Raw genomic sequence first — 19240 nt, forward strand, 5'->3', positions numbered from 1 at the left:
ACATAAAGAGGTGTGATGCACTCAACCCCGCTACGTTATTACCTATTCCGGTAGAGACAGATGAGGTTGAAAAACATGATTGCTGTTTTAGGACAGAAGAAGAGGCAAAAGGGAGAGTAGACTTGCAGGACACTCCCCTTCCTGAATATAATGACACTTTATGGGTTGATGGTTCATGTTTCAAGTTGCCGAATGCTGATACAACTGCAGCATATGCTGTGACAACATTACACACTATTGTAGAGACCGCACGCATCCCCCAGAATTCTGCGCAAGCAGCAGAGTTAATAGCACTTACAAGAGCATGTGTGTTGGCAACAGGAAAGCGAGTGAATGTGTATACAGATAGCCAATACGCCTTTGGCGTAGCCTATAGTTTTGGACGATTGTGGCGTGAACGTGGGTTCCTGACATCACATGGTGCAAAAATCCAACATGGTCAGCTAGTTAACGAGCTCCTCGAGTCACTGACCTTGCCGCTACAAGTTGGGATTGTAAAATGCAGTGCACATAGAAAGATTCAAGATGATGTTGGTCGGTGGAATGGATTTGCAGACGAAGTTGCGAAAGAGACCGCAAGGAACACAATGAGTCGGAAGTATGTTGTAGGTCCTGCTAGATGGATCCCTGATGTGGGTATGTGTGAGGACACTGTTGAAAGTGTGAAGTCCATACAAGCTGATGCCACTGAAAAAGAGGTGAATGAATGGAGAGAAAGCAAGGGAAGATTGGATGCGAATGGTTGTTGGGTCGAATTGTCAGAGCACCAACGATGGCTGTTACCCGACGCATATGTACTCGCAGTGGTGACAATGGCCCATGGAATGGCGCACATCAGTGTAAAAGGAATCTGTAAACTGTTGGCCCCAGTATGGCAGAATAGTGGTATCCCGAAATGCGCAGAGAATTTGGTCAGGAATTGTATGGTGTGTTTGAAGTACAATCCCGGTAGAGGGACCCCAACTCCAGCTGATCATTTTGAGCCTCCAACGTACCCGTTCGAGGTTTTGCAGCTCGATTTCATCCACATGGAGAGGTGCAACAATCTGAAATACGTGCTTGTTGTTGTTTGCGCCTTCTCCAGGTGGGTGGAAGCGTATCCCCTTAAGGACAACACTGCCTTGTCAACTGCCAAAGCCCTTGTCAAGGAATTCTTCCCTAGGTTTGGGATGCCTAGAATGGTCTGGAGTGATAATGGAAGTGAATTGGTGGGACGGGTGATGAAGAGAGTGTGCGAATGTCTAGGCATCCACCAGAAATTTCACGCTGCGAATCACCCCCAATCAGCAGGATTAGTAGAGTGCTACAACGGCACGTTAAAACTCAAACTAGCCAAGATCCAAGCCAGCACAGGTCTTAAATGGCCTGACGCCCTGCCTTTAGCACTCCTGTCTACCAGAATGATTGTCCATTCTAGATTAGGACTTAGCCCCCATGAAATAGTGTTTGGCCGCCCAGCTAACATTTGGGGCGTGCCAAGGCCCAAAAAGCTCAGTGAGATAGAGCATCCTGTACTGCTAGACTATTTACACGAATTGACAACTAAATTACGTGTTTTACACCAACAGGTTCACAGTTCCTCTCCGCCAGCCTCTGATGATCCAGGTCACTCCATTGAACCCGGCACCTGGGTTTTGGTGCGGAATTTTCAGCGCACGAACAACGAGCAGCCCAGGTGTACCGTACCGTACCTCGTCCTTCTTTCCACAAGATCAGCCGTTCGGGTGGAAGGAAAAAAGAACTGGATCCACGGGACCCACTGTAAACGGGTCCCTCTGCCTCTTCCATATGACCGGTGGGTCCAGGACGGAATCGCTGACTCTGAGACCGAATCTGTACCTCGCTTTGCACTCTTCAGCGATGCACGACTGAAAGGAACTGGTACGGAAAAGGAGAATGATCGTATTTTGCAAGGATCTGTGCCACCGTCAATGCAGTTGGACACTACAGAACCTGAAACATTGTTTGAAGACCACACTGTACCTGGGATACAACGATACAATCTGAGGTCAAGAACAAGAGACTAATGGAAACAAATTACTACGATTCTCTCTTCTCCTAAGAACTATTTTTGATTTTACAGCTCTCTCGCCCAGGGAACTTGCTCATTTTTGATTTTCGAACCGCCATCCGGTTCTGCTGCTAGGGCCGCGGTTGAAGTCTGGAGAGTGCAGCTGGAGACGTTTAGGTCAACGGTTCTGGTTGGTCTGAGGGAATTACCCCGGACTGAACAGAACGCACTCCTTGGCAGAATCAAACTCCCACCGCGGGCAGCAACTAGAGGATGGAGTTTCCGAGGGTAGAGAGACCTGCTAGACCCACGAACTTTAAAAAGCAAATATGCACTGTGATGACCAGAAAGAAATTCTTGATAGTATGTATTCTACTGTTGTGCAGCATAACGATGTTCTTGATTAGCTACACTCTATCCACGTTCCAAGTTACCTTTGTAAATAACACTCAGCCCACACCTCCTCCTACTGTTCCTACACACTCCTTTCACCCTTTGCCTGAACACGAGTCCGCCAGAAGACTAGAATTTGTAAATAACTCATTCATCCAGCTCCTACACCAGCACCAGTCTATAATGAACACATCGAACTGTTGGATATGTGGACTTATGCCACACACTACAGATAAGGGTATCCCGTATTTTGTCCTACCGTTTAGTTATTTCGGTTCTCTGTGGGCTTTCCAGACCATGTTCCTGTTTTCCCTTGAACCGTACGTTCCGGGGGAAAACTCAAACAACAAGGCACTAGTGGCAGGAATCAGAAATATGAGTAGAGATATTGACACGGTTAGAGCAACTCCCAAAGATGAGTTTACCCCGTACAGTAGGTGGAACATCACCAAGTATGGGATTTCCTTAAATGAGAGCCAGAAATCGAAGAAATCCTCCCTAGTTTGGGTAGTACCCCACCGAGGTCACCTATGTCTGCAAGGTATTGGCAGGGATCCCAAAGCACAGTTGGGGAAGAGCGTATGCACAGAAACGTACGTGTTTGCATCCCGAACTTCCCCTCCATTCTTGGCAGCTAAGGGTACATACTTCATCTGCCATGACAAAGCATACACTTGATTGCCCCCTGACTTCTCGGGCACACGTTTTATCTCGTTTCTGTTGCCACCCACCTATACGGCCGGGGCAGATTACCATCGGACAAGGACAGTTAGGGGTGTCGTGAGTCAAGACGACACTGCGGGTCAAGAATTTGGGGACTTCGCAAAGGGTTTTCTGCCCTTTTGGGGGCCTATGGTGAACAGCAGGAACATTCGCCAGTTAACGAGGGTAGTCGAATCCGCCGTGACCGAAACGGCCGGTGCCCTTAGTAATTTGACAGCTGAGCTCCAGTCGGACCGGCTTATGACTCTTCAGAACCGAGTTGCCCTAGATGTCATACTTGCAGACCGTGGTGGTGTATGTAGGGTGATCCAATCCAGTTGCTGCATTTTCATCCCTGATAATGCTCCGACAGTGTATCAGGCCATCTCCAAACTGCACAAAATCTCTGATTCCCTTCATGTGGATAAAGGGGACTGGTCCCTGCTAGGGTGGTTCTGGGAAATGATCTCCGCCTGGGGATGGAAAACTCTGATCTTCATTGGGATGATCTTAGCCGTTCTGTTTACGTTCTGCCTGTTCGTGCAGTGCGCTCCTGCAATATGTGGCCTCTGTGCTACTTCATGTGTAAGGAAGCCTGTGTCCAGGGACGAATTGAGCAACAGAATGATGCTACAGCAGCATCTCCATGAATTCATTAATACAGATTTGGACTCAGATTAGCATGAGTTATTGCCTAATATGAGGGTAAAAGGAGGGTCTGTGGTTCCGAAATTCTGGACCCTGCTGTGATATGGTACCGAGGTCCAACACTCGTGTCACAAAATATCGTCGTACCATGACGAATTTGGTATCGGCAGACCGGTAATGATTAGGACATTATCCCTGTGCATTTGCGTCGTGATTGAGCGATGCCAACACCCTCAAATCGTGGTTTCCGTTCTGAACCCTCGGACTCCATTTTGTGAACGGCATCCATCTTATGCCTTGCCCTCATATAAGTCAATTGATTAAGGTCGAGCTTGATCTGAAAGGACACGTCCACCTTAGCTGACTTCCCCATGACCTGGCCAAACTGACTCCACCGCCTCCAGCCAAACCTGTTTGGGCAGCTCCTCGCCCAGTGGCCGAGTAAGATATCATCGAAGCACAACATGCCATAAACCATTCACCACATACAGACCATGTTTTCTACACACATACACCTGTCCATGTTCCTTGTTTATGGCCAGTTTTATGACAAGGAGGTGCCCTGCTTTATTGAGGTTTCATCGATATCTGATTGTAATTCCGGGCTGGACTGGGTCATCTATCACAAACTGGACATCTAAAATATGGGTTGACCATCATGACTGTGCGTTTTGCTCTATTGTGTAAATATGTATATGACCGTATTGTAAACTCAAGAATTCTTGCCTGAAGTGTAATATCGTATATAAAAGAAGAAGGCTGGTTCTGTAAAAACGAACAGTCTCCTGAGAACTTACGGCCCGTGCTGTTGTGCTTCTAGGACACATGTTACTTGGTTGCAGCCAATAAAACTCGATCTCTGACTTCACCTAGAAGACTCTTGGTTTCTGTGGTCCGGAACAGGGAGAACTCAGAGGTCTTCGGGTCATCGATATATTTGATATCGATATTACTAACTTCGATATTAAAATCATTGTTATTACTTACCTTAAGGTCGATATTCTGTCCATCGAAATTATTGACATCGATATTTTGTACCATCGAAATTAAAACATCGATATTATTGTATATCAATATTTTATTTTCGATATTTTGGCGGCTCACCGAGAAAAACAATATCATACTTGTAACCTGACTTCAGAAAGGCTTGATCAAGTAGTTGAAGAAGCTAGACTTATGCCAAACATTAAGGTCTTTATGGGGGCATGGTCAGTGCGCAGATTTGGAATGACATGTCCTTTCCGAGCTCCCCCCTGCAAAATAACAACCAAGCATGTGATGTCAGGGTACATCAACTGATACAGAAATCTCCCAAGAGTTGGGCATATTAAGATTTCTTCAGACAGCATGCATAAATAAAAGCATTAGAGTGAAACTACTCTCAGCAACGCAGCTTAAAATCAAAGATGGCTTCTGAAACCAAGATGACGGCGATCTTCAAGCCTGAGCCGCTCCAATTCTGAGAGGACAAGCGGCATCAATGGCAATGAAGCTGCAATTACCCAATACCAGTGGCATGGCATAATAAAGGTAGACGCCAACTCTTACACCAGCACCACCATACCAGCAGCAGTTAAAGTGGAACATACCTCTGCAGTGAGCACCGGCAGGCATCAGAGCCCACACACAAAAACAAGGTTTTAGGGAACCACACAAGACAAAAAGGGGTCCTCTCTCCATACCCCATTGGCTAACCTGCAACACACTATACCTAATAATCAGCATTATCGGGCTGAAGCCCTCAGGCTTACTGCACAGTCTCTCTCGAATTTGCACGTTTGTACTACAGTGGATGCCGACTGTAGCAGTACAATGCAAGGCATGAACAGGCGGCGTGCCTCAGGAGGCTGCTTCAACAAGCACCAGAACCCACGTGGCCAAAACCATTAGCAAGACTCTCACGCTATATTACACCTGTTGAATGAGGTCATAGGCAGAGGTTCAGCAGCTGAGACAAACCCTTCCATCATTGCCCACCTGCACATAAATAGAATATGCACACTATGTTCAATGATGGCAGTAGAAAGTGCAACATAGACTTAAGCATCCACACTAAAGAGTAAGCGCTCTGCTAGCCATTCTACCTCCTGCCAACCCTCCTGGGTCAACATCAATTTATCAATCACATCTGCATGATTCCCCGGGGACTCCTATATTATGGGTGCCACAGAGGCTCCCACGATCTGCGATATACTACACACCCAAAAAGCAGAAAGGAGCCAAGGGCTGAAGAACCCTGAACGGCACGCACAACAGATCCTACAGATGCCTTCGATGTTAACCTCTTGGCCCTAGCAAACAAAGGAGACATACGGGCGCTCTTGGCAGAATTCCGCAATGATATCTTGCATGATGCCAGGACAGCAACACAGCTATCTCTGATTTAGACCTTTCATTCAGCATGCAGAGATCTGTAGTAATCAAATAGACAATGAAATATCGAGCACCTCACACGAGCAAGATGACCTCTCTCAAATGATTTAGAAAACCACTCCAGAAGAAATAATATGCTCATCAAGGGCATCCCTAAGGAGATCTCAAATAAAGACCTTGAGGACTATGTGTTGGCCCTGTTTAAATAGATTCTGACAAACCCACCATCTGAGCCGATCCGCTTTGGCAGCACACACAGTGTTCCCAGCATTTCAGCAAAAAAGCAGCTTAATTCCAAATGTGCTTCTTAGGGTTCATTTCTTCAAGGGTAAAGAAGTTTTCTTGCTAGCTGCTCACTGACCCCCTATTATCATTATTTCAAGATGTCTCTCTGCTCATTCTAGTGTGATGCAGAGAATTTGTGCAGGTCACCACATACCTCAGTGGAGAAAATATACTGTACAAATGGGGCTTTACCTTTCGGCTTCTGTTCACCTTTAAAGGAATACAACACAGCAAATGGATTGTATAGACCAATTGCTCTCCTTAACAATGATGTGAAAATCAGTCCAATGAATGCACCTTGCGTAATCCAAAAGGCGCTTCAACACGATGCTACCTGCATAAGGCATCTCTGCAGACACTGATTCCCCTTATTAAATAAATTAAAGCATTCGGCCCGTGGCTTCCCCTGTTCGTTTTGTAATCTAAGGGGCAGATTTACAAGCCCCTTGCAACACGTAGCGTCACCTTTGTGATGCAGCGGCGGCATAAACAATGCGGTCAATTTACAACATGATGCACCTAGGGAGATGCATCACATTATAAAGCCCTGCGACATATTATACCTGCCTCAGGCATAATGTATGCAGGGTGGGCGGTCCCACGCAGGAAAGCCTCGTAAAAGTGACACAGTGAAATCTAAAAGATTTCACTGCTCCACTTCTAGGACGCCACTGCGTCAAAATCTTGCGCCTGCTTGAAGCAGGCTTAAGGAGTGACACAGTACAAGAAGTATGGGCCTCAATATGCATTGCGGAGTTGCGTTGTTCTTGTGACACAACTCCAGCAATGCGTGACTTTTGGGCCAACAGATGCTTCAGAATTTCTGACGCATCTCTCAATCCTTGTGCCATGTTGCGCCGTAATGTAAATATGGTGCATCCATGGTGGCGCAAGGGTATCACAGGCTGGCGCAGGGATACTGACGCATCTCTACAGGTGCTTCAATTTCTTGTAAATCTGCCCCTTGTGGTTAAAAAATAACTTTGTGTGTGGGTGGGTGTCCTGATGTCCTCTACATCTATAACTCCACGTCCCATAAAAAATGGTGGGGAGACTTTTACTTGAAAACGAGGTGACTGTGTCGTCCCAGCACTGTTTGCACACCTCATGGGCGTCTGTACCGGCATGTACGGGAAAGGAAAGGCACTTGGATAGGGTTGGTGTGGTAGAAAATCCAATAAATACAAGAATGTGTATATATGAGTACATGGGGGGCAAAAACAAATAGAAGGACATAGAAACTTACAAAGCTGCTGTGAGGCATTAGCACAGTGACAAACTGAAGCACACTCATTCTCTTGAAATGTATTATTGACGGATGTCACCAACAAACTTGGCAGAACAGCAGCAGTGCCCAGCACCCATACTCCGTCCAGTGTGTAAGGCCCAGGCCTCCATCGGTTTATTTCCTTCTCCATTCACAAGAGAGGTGGTCCCTTAGATTGACTCTTTGCTCCAGAAGAGACCACCAGACATCCCAGATCTACCTCTGTAGCATTAACAAATCATTCTCTAAGTCCGTTTTCAATTGCAGACAAAACATATTTTCAGGTGGTGAATACATAGTACATGAATTTCTAAAAATCTGGAGGAAGAAGAGCCCGAGAGATGCAAAATGAAGAGGTTGTGGTACCAGAAGATTATTGTCGGAATATCATCTGACATAAATATTATGCCCTACAATATCTTTTACAAAAATAAATCAATGTATTCTTAACTTATTAAAAGAAAAACTACTTCATGTTAATGATATTTTTGTAAACTATGTAGGGCAATATTTTTGTCAGATGATATTTTTGTCTACCATATTACGATATGCACACATTATCTTTTCCAACTAATTACCATTAGAATCGGTGTATGTCAAATCTAAGGGAGCCCATTAAAATCTTTAAACTCTGGATGATTAATAGCTTCCTAAAGCTGAATGCTAAGAAGATCAGAGTGCTTATTACTGGACAAGACTAGGTGGACTGGTTCCTGAGGTCCAGGCCCAAATTTAAGAGAAATATTCTCAGCCCTGTCCTCAAAATCCGAAATATCAGATCACTATTGGGGAAAAAATCAATCACTTGTAACTCTTATTAAAACGGTAGCATTGTCGTGTTTTTCTCAGCTCAGATATTTCTACATATATCTAAGGGCCTGGTTACGAGTTTAGAGATCCTTTGTCGGCCAGCAGCAGCTGCGCACGCAGGAGGTCCGCCAAGTCAGTGGTGTGCACTGCCCACCCGCCAGATTACAACTTTAATCCATGGCGGGCAGGCGGTGCTGCAGCAGTCTCACGGTGGCAGCTGTTTAAAGCTCATTGGAGATCCTTAACTGCAGACTATCGCTGTTACAAGCCTGCTGCATGTTCCTACAGGGTTTGGCATGAACCATGTTGTGCATGACATACTGATGCAGGAACAGGGGTGCATTTCCAGGGGTCACAACCTGTCCCTTCCTGTATGCACCCCCAGGCAGAGAAGTGGCAGGGGCTCCCTCACTTCCATGTTTGCCATCTTTTTCTTGATGAATATTATAGGTGCTCCACGCCTTGATTGAGCATATCACTCATCCAAATAATACCAACATATGCCTGAATCTATGTGAACCTCTTTTTGGACACCCTTTGGAATCATTTTTGCATTCTTTGCTGCATAATGTAATGTCTTGTGTTTTTTTTTAAATCCTTTTAAGTTGTGATACACTGTGTCCATTTTTCGTAGTATGAGTTTTTCATTTTGTGTATATGTTCAATGATGGTCCTGTGGTGCGTGATTATTTGTAACAATCTCTATGGTATATGAGAGTTAATGTACCTCATCATAATTCAACATTTTCAGTGTCAGTGACCTTTCTTCACAAATACTCACCTGACTGGTTACTCCACACATGTGGCTTTTCCTAGTTAAACTGGAAACAAAGAGGTTTATAAAAGTAATTGTGTACTCCCCTACAGAACCCATTGTTACTCCATACGACTAGATTTCACAGGTTCTATGGGACACTGGGTTTCCCCATTAGCCTTAACTGTGCATTAGCACCGTCAGCATAGTCCTGCCCCTGTCCGCTGCGGCACTGTCACTGGATCCTGGATCCCAGCAGATGCCGCGGTCTGACCACCACACTCAAAATACTGGGGACGGACACACTGTGGCGTCGGTGGTCGGAACGCCACTGCCAGAATGGTGTGCTTGAGGGCTGCTGTACTCGTAATAGGGCCCTAAGTCTTTGCATGCAGCAGCCGTTATCCGTTTTCAAGGAGTCCACAGACTGGCATTGTACTTATGAAAACTGCCTCCGGAGTTGAACATGTTATGGCGAATTCAGAACTTCAGGGTCTGTTTGGACAAATAACTCGGAAAATGACTTCACTGACTGCCCATTCAGCAAAGGATTATTTTTAAAGTGCTAAGGGTTACACGTCTGGCGATTGCAGGCACTGGCTTTTTGTTCTACGAGGTTTTTTTCTATTTACTTCCCTGTTAGAACTTTGCAGTATGCCTTCCCATCACTGCTAATAGTCCACCAGGACTGATATGGCGACCTTGCATTGAGAGTCCTAGTCTCCCTTTCGTGGAACGTCCACCCTCTGGCAGTGCATACCACCTCCGACCAAGAACCATTTCGTAAGCTATTAAAAACCCATCTGTTTTGCTGAGGTCTTCTCCCCTTCTTTAGTTAGGCTCAGCTAGAATCATCTGCCTAAATCAGGAGGGTTTGCAAGTATACTCGAAATGTGCTCAAATGTACTCATGATACACCTGCTAAACATATATGTGAGGGCTTAAGATCTGATATCACTTCTTGCGATGCCAGTTCCTGTGATGTCACACGCTGTGATGTTACGTGCCGTGATGTCACACGCTGCAACGCCATTTGCATACTGATTAACTAGGTTAGTCCCCCCACTTCTTTTTTAGGTCGAGCTGGAGAACAATGCGAAGCATTGTCCAGCTCGACAACTAATGTTGCCCGTCTCCTGGGAATCTGAGACAGGGGTTGGGCACCCGCGGCGATTGGTGTCTGTGGACGCGCACATCCAGGCCGGTGCCGTGCCCATCTCCTGCCTCAGATTCCCACCTAAACACGCAGGCAGGCAGGCAGGCAGGCACACACACAGACGCAGGCACATACAAGCACACGCGTGCACACACACGCACCCCCCCACGGCCTCACGCACACACACAGAGCCACGCACGAACCCCCCCACCACTCACGGGCTCATGCGCACACAAATACATGCGCACACACACACACAGACACACTTGTACACATCCCCCCCCACACTCACCGGGCTCTTTCCGCGTGTTCCGTGTCCCTCTTTCCCTCGGCAGCCATTGGGTCAGTCTCGGCATGGGAGCTCCACAGCGCTGGTCTTCACCCGGGCCTCCTCCTGGCACCCGGGACTTCAGCTGCCGGACTTCGTTCTCCATAACAAAGAGCGCGCGTGCGCGGGCAGCCCCCGCCCTCTCACTCTCAGCCCAGGCTGCTTTCGGTTTTGCTGTCTTCCGTGTTCGCTGGTTTTATTTGTTCGCGCCTTGTTTCTTTTTGCGAATGATGGACAAGTAAGTAAGTGGTACTACATGCTCAGTATGGGGTATCATCTGATGAGAGAGGAGTGAGCAGGGCATGCTAAAGGACACATCTCGGTGTACAAGGGTGATAGGCTAGAAGACTAGGTGCAGTGTCGGTAGAGTGAAGGGCACAGCTGGTTACCCGAACAGTAGGACAAGCGTGTGTGAGGGATTGGGCCACCTGGGATGAGTTTATGCACGCACACTTGGGGATTGCTTGGCCACAACCCAGCATATTGTTCCATGTTGTGCTGTCTTGCAACCCTTACCGAGTGCCAGGGACTGGCATCTGTGCCCTGCTGCCAGGGCGTGGCTGTTAGCTAGGCATGTGAGAAGCATACAGTGCCCAATGCAGTGACCACTGGGTGCATACGGTGCCCAATGCAGTGACCGCTGGGTGCATACGGGACCCAATGCACTGACCGCCGGGTGCATACGGTACCCAATGCACTGACCGCCGGGTGCATACGGTGCCCAATGCAGTGACCCCTGGGTGCATACAATGCCCAATGCAGTGACTGCTGGGTGCATACGGTGCCCAATGCAGTGACCGCTAGATGCATACGGTGCCCAATGCAGTGACTGCTAGGTGCATGCGGTGCCCAATGCAGTGACCACTAGGTGCATACGGTGCCCAATGCAGTGACCGCTAGGTGCATACGGTGCCCAAAGCAGTGACCGCTGGGTGCATACGGTGCCCAATGCAGTGACCACTGGGTGCATACGGTACTCAATGCACTGACCGCCAGGTGCATACGGTACCCAATGCACTAACCGCCGGGTGCATACGGTTCCCAATGCAGTGACCGCTGGGTGCATACAATGCCTAATGCAGTGACTGCTGGGTACATACGGTGCCCAATGCAGTGACCGCTAGGTGCATATGGTGCCCGATGCAGTGACTGCTAGGTGCATACGGTGCCCAAAGCAGTGACCGCTGGGTGCACACGGTGCCCAATGCAGTGACCGCTGGGTGCACACGGTGCCCAATGCAGTGACCGCTAGGTGCATATGGTGCTCTGGACATCTTTGCTCACTTTGTAAAACAGGTGCAGCATAGCCCGTCATGTATCACCCTCACTCTGTCTATCGTCCTCAATCCATCTATCGCCCTCACTCTATCTATCTATCTATCTATCTATCTATCTATCTATCTATCTATCTATCTATCTATCTATCTATCTATCTATCTATCTATCTATCTATCTATCTATCTATCTATCTATCTATCTATCTATCTATCTATCTGTCTGTCTGTCTGTCTGTCTGTCTGTCTGTCTGTCTGTCTGTCTGTCTGTCTGTCTGTCTGTCTGTCTGTCTGTCTGTCTGTCTGTCTGTCTGTCTGTCTGTCTGTCTGTCTGTCTATCTATCTATCTATCTATCTATCTATCTATCTATCTATCTATCTATCTATCTATCTATCTATCTATCTATCTATCTATCTATCTATCTATCTATCAATCTATCTATCAATCTATCTATCTATCTATCTATCTATCTATCTATCTATCTATCTATCTATCTATCTATCTATCTATCTATCTATCTATCTATCTATCTATCTATCTATCTATCTATCTATCGCCCTCTATCTCTCGCCCTTCACTCTATCTATCTATCGCCCTCACTCTATCTATCTAGCGCCCTCACTCTATCTATCTATCGCCCTCACTCCATCTATCTATCGCCCTCACTCCATCTATCTATCGCCCTCACTCTATCTATCGCCCTCACTCTATATATCGCCCTCACTCTATCTATCTATCTATCTATCTATCTATCTATCTATCTATCTATCTATCTATCTATCTATCTATCTATCTATCTATCTATCTATCTATCTATCTATCTATCTATCTATCTATCTATATCTATCTATCTATCTATCTATCTATCTATCTATCTATCTATCTATCTATCTATTTATCTATCTATCTATCTATCTTTCGCCCTCACTCTATCTATCGATCACCCTCACTCTATCAATCTATCTATCTATCGCCCTCACTCTATCTATCTATCTATCGCCCTCACTCTATCTATCTATCGCCCTCACTCTATCTATCTATCGCCCTTCCTTTATTGCCCTCCCTCACTCTATCTATCGCACTCACTCTATCTATCTATCGCATCACCACAGCATCACTCAGCACCACCACAGCATGACTCAGGGGCACCACAACATCACTCAGCGCCACCACAGCATCAATCTGTGCGCCCATTCAACAACAACTGGTTCAAACATGTTCACTCAATGTTTCAAGCTTTATTACAAAGGTCACAAAAAGATGTTAATATTTCACTACTGTTCTTGTATTTTCATCACAATAAAATACACAACATGATCTTCACAAAAGTTATTTACAAAAGTTTAAGCTATTGCCATTATAAATTACAATAACTTTTATTTAAGTATTAATTACTTAAAAAAATTTAAATACATTGTTATTTGTAATATGAATACATTTAAGTTACGTAAATACAACATATTGCATTACAAATGCTATAGGTGTCATATTTGCGAAAGTTAAAACTATTGGCATTCTAAATGATAAAGCTATACATTTTACTATTTTCAAAACCAACACATAAATAAAAAATCTGTCATTTACAATACCAACAGCTCAAACTTTCCTAATGCGAGACCTATTGCATTGCAAATGCTTGTTTAGGACTTGTGCCCTGACAAAGGGAGTGCAAAAGTGATATCAGTTGGCCTAAGAAACATGTCAATTCAAGACACTCGAGGCTAATTTGTGTGGACAAAGATTGGAGCAGTAATTTTAGGTCAAGCCCATTGGACTGCAAATGTGCTGTCTATTGAAAGGCATATTGTGGCTTACGATGAACAAAAAGGCATTTGGAGCCCACCCGTTGCTTACCATTGGTTGGCTATGCTTGTCTCTCTCATTTGCCTGCTTACTATTAGTGTCCCAATTTATTAATCTTTTGCATGTCGCTCCCATGGAGAATTGTCTCTTTAGATATGGGTGTTTTCCTAGTGTCTGTGCTCAATGTCAGGAAACTACTTTTTTACTTTTTGTGTAAACACTCACAGAAAGTGCATGCGTCATTGAGAGGCCTCCCTCCTGCTGCTGCCCCTCCATGTTGCGTGCGCCCATGCGCTTCTCCGTGTTGCATCTTCCCCCGACTCTCCCAGTGTTGCTTCAACGTCTGTTACCTTCTCTGTGTTGCCTTTGGGACCTCTGCCGGACCCTGTGTTTCTTCCAACCACCCCATTGCTTTGCCCCACTGTTGCTTTAACCTCCTTCTGCTCCCCTGCTTTACAAAAATATTTAAAAAAATATAAAAACACGTGTATGCATTTTGGGTTTAGTTATCAGTCCAACTGGGATTGTAAACTAAAAACAAAAGAAAAAGCAGCCACGTCATTTTTTTAGTGTTGTGCATGCATGCTACGCCAGCCTATAAAATGATGCTGCATGATGCATAAACGTTTTTCTTAATTTTTACTTTAGCCATGCTGTGCACCATTGGGAATACTTTGCAGCATGGCTAAAAACCATTGGCAAATTCAATTGGTCACAAATTGAGAACTATTGGTTTTGCTAATGCTTGTTTGGAGTTAGGCATCGCTGAATAGCCATGAAACTAGCTTGCATGACTGCAAAGGTTATGTCCACTGCAATGCACACCTCAAGCCTTCAAATACTGTGTAGTGGTTCAAACCATGTGTGTGGAGGGAGACAGTGGACAGAGTTTTTTACAGGAAAATCAAAGTGTAATGATTTAAATAAAGAAGCAGGGGATAATGCATCTGTAGAGTAATGAATCTATTTGGTCCTAAAAAGCAGTGATCAGTTCATTTACACTGACTACACATTAAGGCCCCACCCTGACAGGACTTCCGGCTGGTCACGACGTCTCCTAATTGCCCCAATGCCCCCTGCCTCTGGCCATACTTTATCAAGGACGCCTAGGACCCGGCTGTTAGCAAGGAAAATTACCCTTTGAATGTTGTCAGGGTAGGAATTACAGCGATTATCAGGGTTCCACGGCCCCTCAGTGATCACAGCTTCGGCGCCACTGCACCTGCTGCACCAGTGGTAACTACGCCCCTGGCCACAGAATGCAGATCGCCTATAAAGAAAATCAGTGGGGCTCTGAAGAGCGCGAGTAGGAGAACGACGACAAGGCTTTCAGCGTCCAAATGGAGCACCTTCACGGTCGAGAGATGGGATGAAATAAGACCCTGATCCGCCGACATTGTACGCCACAACAAGTACTCTCAAATGCTGCCTGCCACAATCAGTGCCCCTCAGTTGAGAAGGCGCACTGTCCTAATGTCGAGTTTTATTTCATTGCGCCAATTCTGTGCTATCCTGCAGCGGGCTGGCGCTAGTATTGACGCTTGATATGAATGCTCCTTGCATTTCTCCTAGTCTGCCGGTGGGGGCGCCACTGCAGATGAGAGCGCCGCTAAAGAATAAGACAATCTGCCTCGTTTGTTTGTGTCCGTTCCTTCTCCATACCTTCAATTAGGCGCGGCCTTGAAGAGGGCACGCGGCGTACAAGCCAACCAGCCAGGAGAACAGCCCTTTTGTTTCAGGGCGCACACACGGATACTTCTTATTCATTGCTAGACAAAATGCAGACCTTGGGAACAATAAAGATGAGATAACTCTTATAGCTTTGTTCCTTTCACTTTACCGCCTTCTTGAAAGCGTTTATAATGTGGATGATTTTGCGTCCGATGACGCAGCCCAAGAAATGACGGCCAGAGTGCCATGCTTGCCGAGGGCCCGGAGAAGAAGAGGTTCGGGGTGGGAGCATATATGCTTGGAATGCTTTCTGCACTGACGGGTTCTATAGCTGACACTTACTTCAACACACTTTCAGATGGCTGAATGAACACAAGCCTTTGTTAAGCGACCCGCTAACGTGAAAATGACGAAAGGACACATACGTCGTGTGGGCACCCCAAGGGAAGATATTAGACCCACAAACTAATGCTGTGGCGGAGGGTGAAATGCATTACCTTATGATCAGTGAGAAGCAAGCCTGCAAGAGAACACACCAACCGCAAACCAATAAAAACGGAAGGGACTCCTAACCTAATTGCCCTTCAAGATACCAGCACACAGATTTGTGTCTGTTGTGCCTAAAACTTCTGCAGCACTTCTAAAAGAAGATATCCTTGCTGTGCCACAGGTGGTATTCTGGGATGGCCATGGTACAAGTCCTAAAAAAACAGAACTGGGAGGACTAACCAAGTTAGGCAGTATGCAAGTGACATCATGGCGCATGAGATCACAGCGTGTGATATCACAGTGCTTGGCATTGCACATGGCATCACAGGAGGTGGCATCAGAACCCATGACCTCCCAGGAGGTGACTTCAGGTCTTAACACCTCACCCACGTTTAGCAGGTCTATCATGAGTACATTTGAACACATTACAATATTTAACAAATTAGATTTTGTGTTGCAGTTGTGCCCAAAAAATTTATGCCACCCATACGTAAAATCTGGGCCTCAGTTTATACATTTATTTTTTCAAACCCTAGCACAAAGAAATTGGCAACAAGGAGAAATGTGACATTAAATCTGTTCTTCTTAATTGATGGCAAATCTGCATTTCAAAATATCATATGGGGTCAAGGAACCTGCTGCAGAGGTCTTTGTGTGCTAGCTAAATCTCAGTGAATAATAATAATGGTAAAATAACTCTGGAGGATGACACATTTGCTGGAGAAAGCTGTCCTTTGTCTAGTCCCAGTTTTGAATCAAAGTAGCATAGAGGTTAATATGTCTCCTGCAAAGCACATTATGTAACACACAGATGGCAGATTTTTAATTCAAGTAAACAGTTAAGTGGGTTAATGTTTTTAACACAGACATCCCTTTGTTACTTGCAGTTCATAAATTGCTTGCAATCCTTCTAAAGTACTGCAGTGAGCAATGAAGGACATATGGCTCCTACACCTTGTAACCCTCACTGTCCTATGTAACGCATCCGGTACATTGATTTACACACATATGATTTGTTCTCAATGTATAATGTGTACGTCTGACACCCTGCATTGGGATGAGTAGTGCTAAAGCGCTATGAAAGGAATAGAAGACAATAGTGGTATTTAAATTGTTATTTGTGTAAATACTGGGAAAGACCAACCCATCTTACATCTTTACAGTGCTTGCATATCTCTTATATATAGGGACTGAACAAAGTCAAAAGCAAGTACCTGTGAAGTCATAAGCTACGAGCCTTTGTTTCCCCTCCATTACATCTAGGTGCAAGGCTTCCAATAGCTCCCAGTTAGGATACTCCTACAAAGGAGGCCCAATGGCCACTTAACTTTGGCTTTTGTAATGGACAAGCTGGAATCTGATAAGTCCCTTCCCCGCATGCACATTGCTGCTCCGAACAAAAGCAGATAGAGTGCAGGCGCTGCTGAAATTGTCCCGGTGTCTGAAAATGACACTGAGTGAAGTTCAGCATATTTCTCTGGGGTCCAACCTCTTGGCAGGGTGGACGTGTCCACCCTGTGAAAAAAGTGGGTAGACGCTGCCTACCCAGGGGCGTAATAAAGGCCCCCACAAACCCTGCAGTGCGGGGCCCGAGCTCCAGGGCCACCCTCAGCAAAGTATGCTGGCCTGGGAGTTCCTGAGTGAGCCGGAAGGGGGGCCCTCCTTGTACTTTGCAGGGGGGCCCCCTCGAGTTTCATTACACCACTGTGTCTACCCAAGTGTACCCTCGATTTGTGCCCTGGGGATGGCCTCTTTGTCACAGAGCGAGTAATGCTCAAGGACCAACCAACACCAATGTCAGCATGAGGTAGATCAATAGTCCATGATTAAGCAAGATCAAAATGAGCTGGACACAACAAAAATAGACCTATGATGAGCTGGACACAAGAAAAATAGACCTTGGATTTACAGCTAGAAATTAACTTCGTAACCACCCTAAAGTGTAAGGATTTTCAAGACGCCCATGGTTTCCGGTGAGGATTTCCACATCCAGTGTTTAGTAACAATCCATTTTTAGGTACCAGGTATCCTTAAATGAAATCCTATGTTGAAAGGATAACTCTGCTCTGGTATTCTATAATAAGCTAAAAACAGCCAGCTGACACATTTGAGCATTCTCAAGACAAAGGAATTGTTGGATGTGGTCCGTATTTGGAAAGTCTGATAGGAAGTTTTATAGGTTTGCAGTCTGTGAAAGCATGAAGTTTCCTTCATGTGTGTCACAATCGCATAGTATCCCCGCCCAGTGGGAATCCTCCCAGAAGAACTAGAGACTATACACCAATATACAGAATTCCAGATGCCAAACCGAAGCTTATCAGATCCAAAGCTCACACCTGCGTTTTAACAGGCTCCAGTTGCAAATTCCTGGCCCATCAAAGAAAGTAACAAAAGATATATAGAGACACAGTTTATGGGAAGGCTGGGCTGCGATCGTGTACAGCTTACCTTCACTTCACCCACTGTGACCTGAAGCAGCACCTAATCAAGATGTCTAGAGAAGCAGAGGCAGACAGCACACAGATACAAAACAGTAACTCTTTGTAAACTACAAAGTAGCCCACAGTGGAGGCATCTAACAATAACTTAGGACATGTAAATCTGAGTGGTGTGGCCGTCCGTGGTGAGCAGCCTTTACAACACGGGTATTACCACGCGCTGCAATTACTACGCTGCTATTACAATGCAAGTCGTTACAACGACTTGCACTGAAGGGCGCTGTTGGATAGGGAATAGTTTCATTTTCTATTCCAACACCTTCCCTACTGTAACGTGGGCTGGAGTTGGAATAGAAAATTGAACTATTCCACTATCCAGCGCTTACAGCGCATGTCGTTGTAACAACTTGCGTTGTAAAAACAGTGTTGTAATGGCACGCGTGGTAATAGCCCGCGTTGTAGTGACATACAACCCACCCCGTCCCTTTGGGATTTTGATAATATCCTATGCAGACAATACACAATTGGCATTCTCCTTTACGCAGAGCCAAGACTCCCTCTCTTTCTCATCAGGCCCTTGCTTAAAAAAATTTGCCAGCTGGATGAACAGCTCCTGTCTTAAACTAAATGGAGACAAAACGGAGCTTATGATCCTTGGCAACAATCCTATTTCTCCATTAGACTGGGCTGGCTGAGCTGCTTAGGCCCCCTCCTGCCTGAAATACAGCCAGAAAGAGCTTAGAAATGTGGCTGGATAAATCCTTTAATTTTGACTCCAACATAGTAAAGCTTACAGCCATCTAGTATGGCATGCTCAGGACGCCCCGAAAACTTCCT

This window comes from Lissotriton vulgaris, chromosome 1_1, assembly GCF_964263255.1.
Source record: "Lissotriton vulgaris chromosome 1_1, aLisVul1.2, whole genome shotgun sequence".
In the NCBI taxonomy this organism is placed as follows: Eukaryota; Metazoa; Chordata; class Amphibia; order Caudata; family Salamandridae; genus Lissotriton; species Lissotriton vulgaris.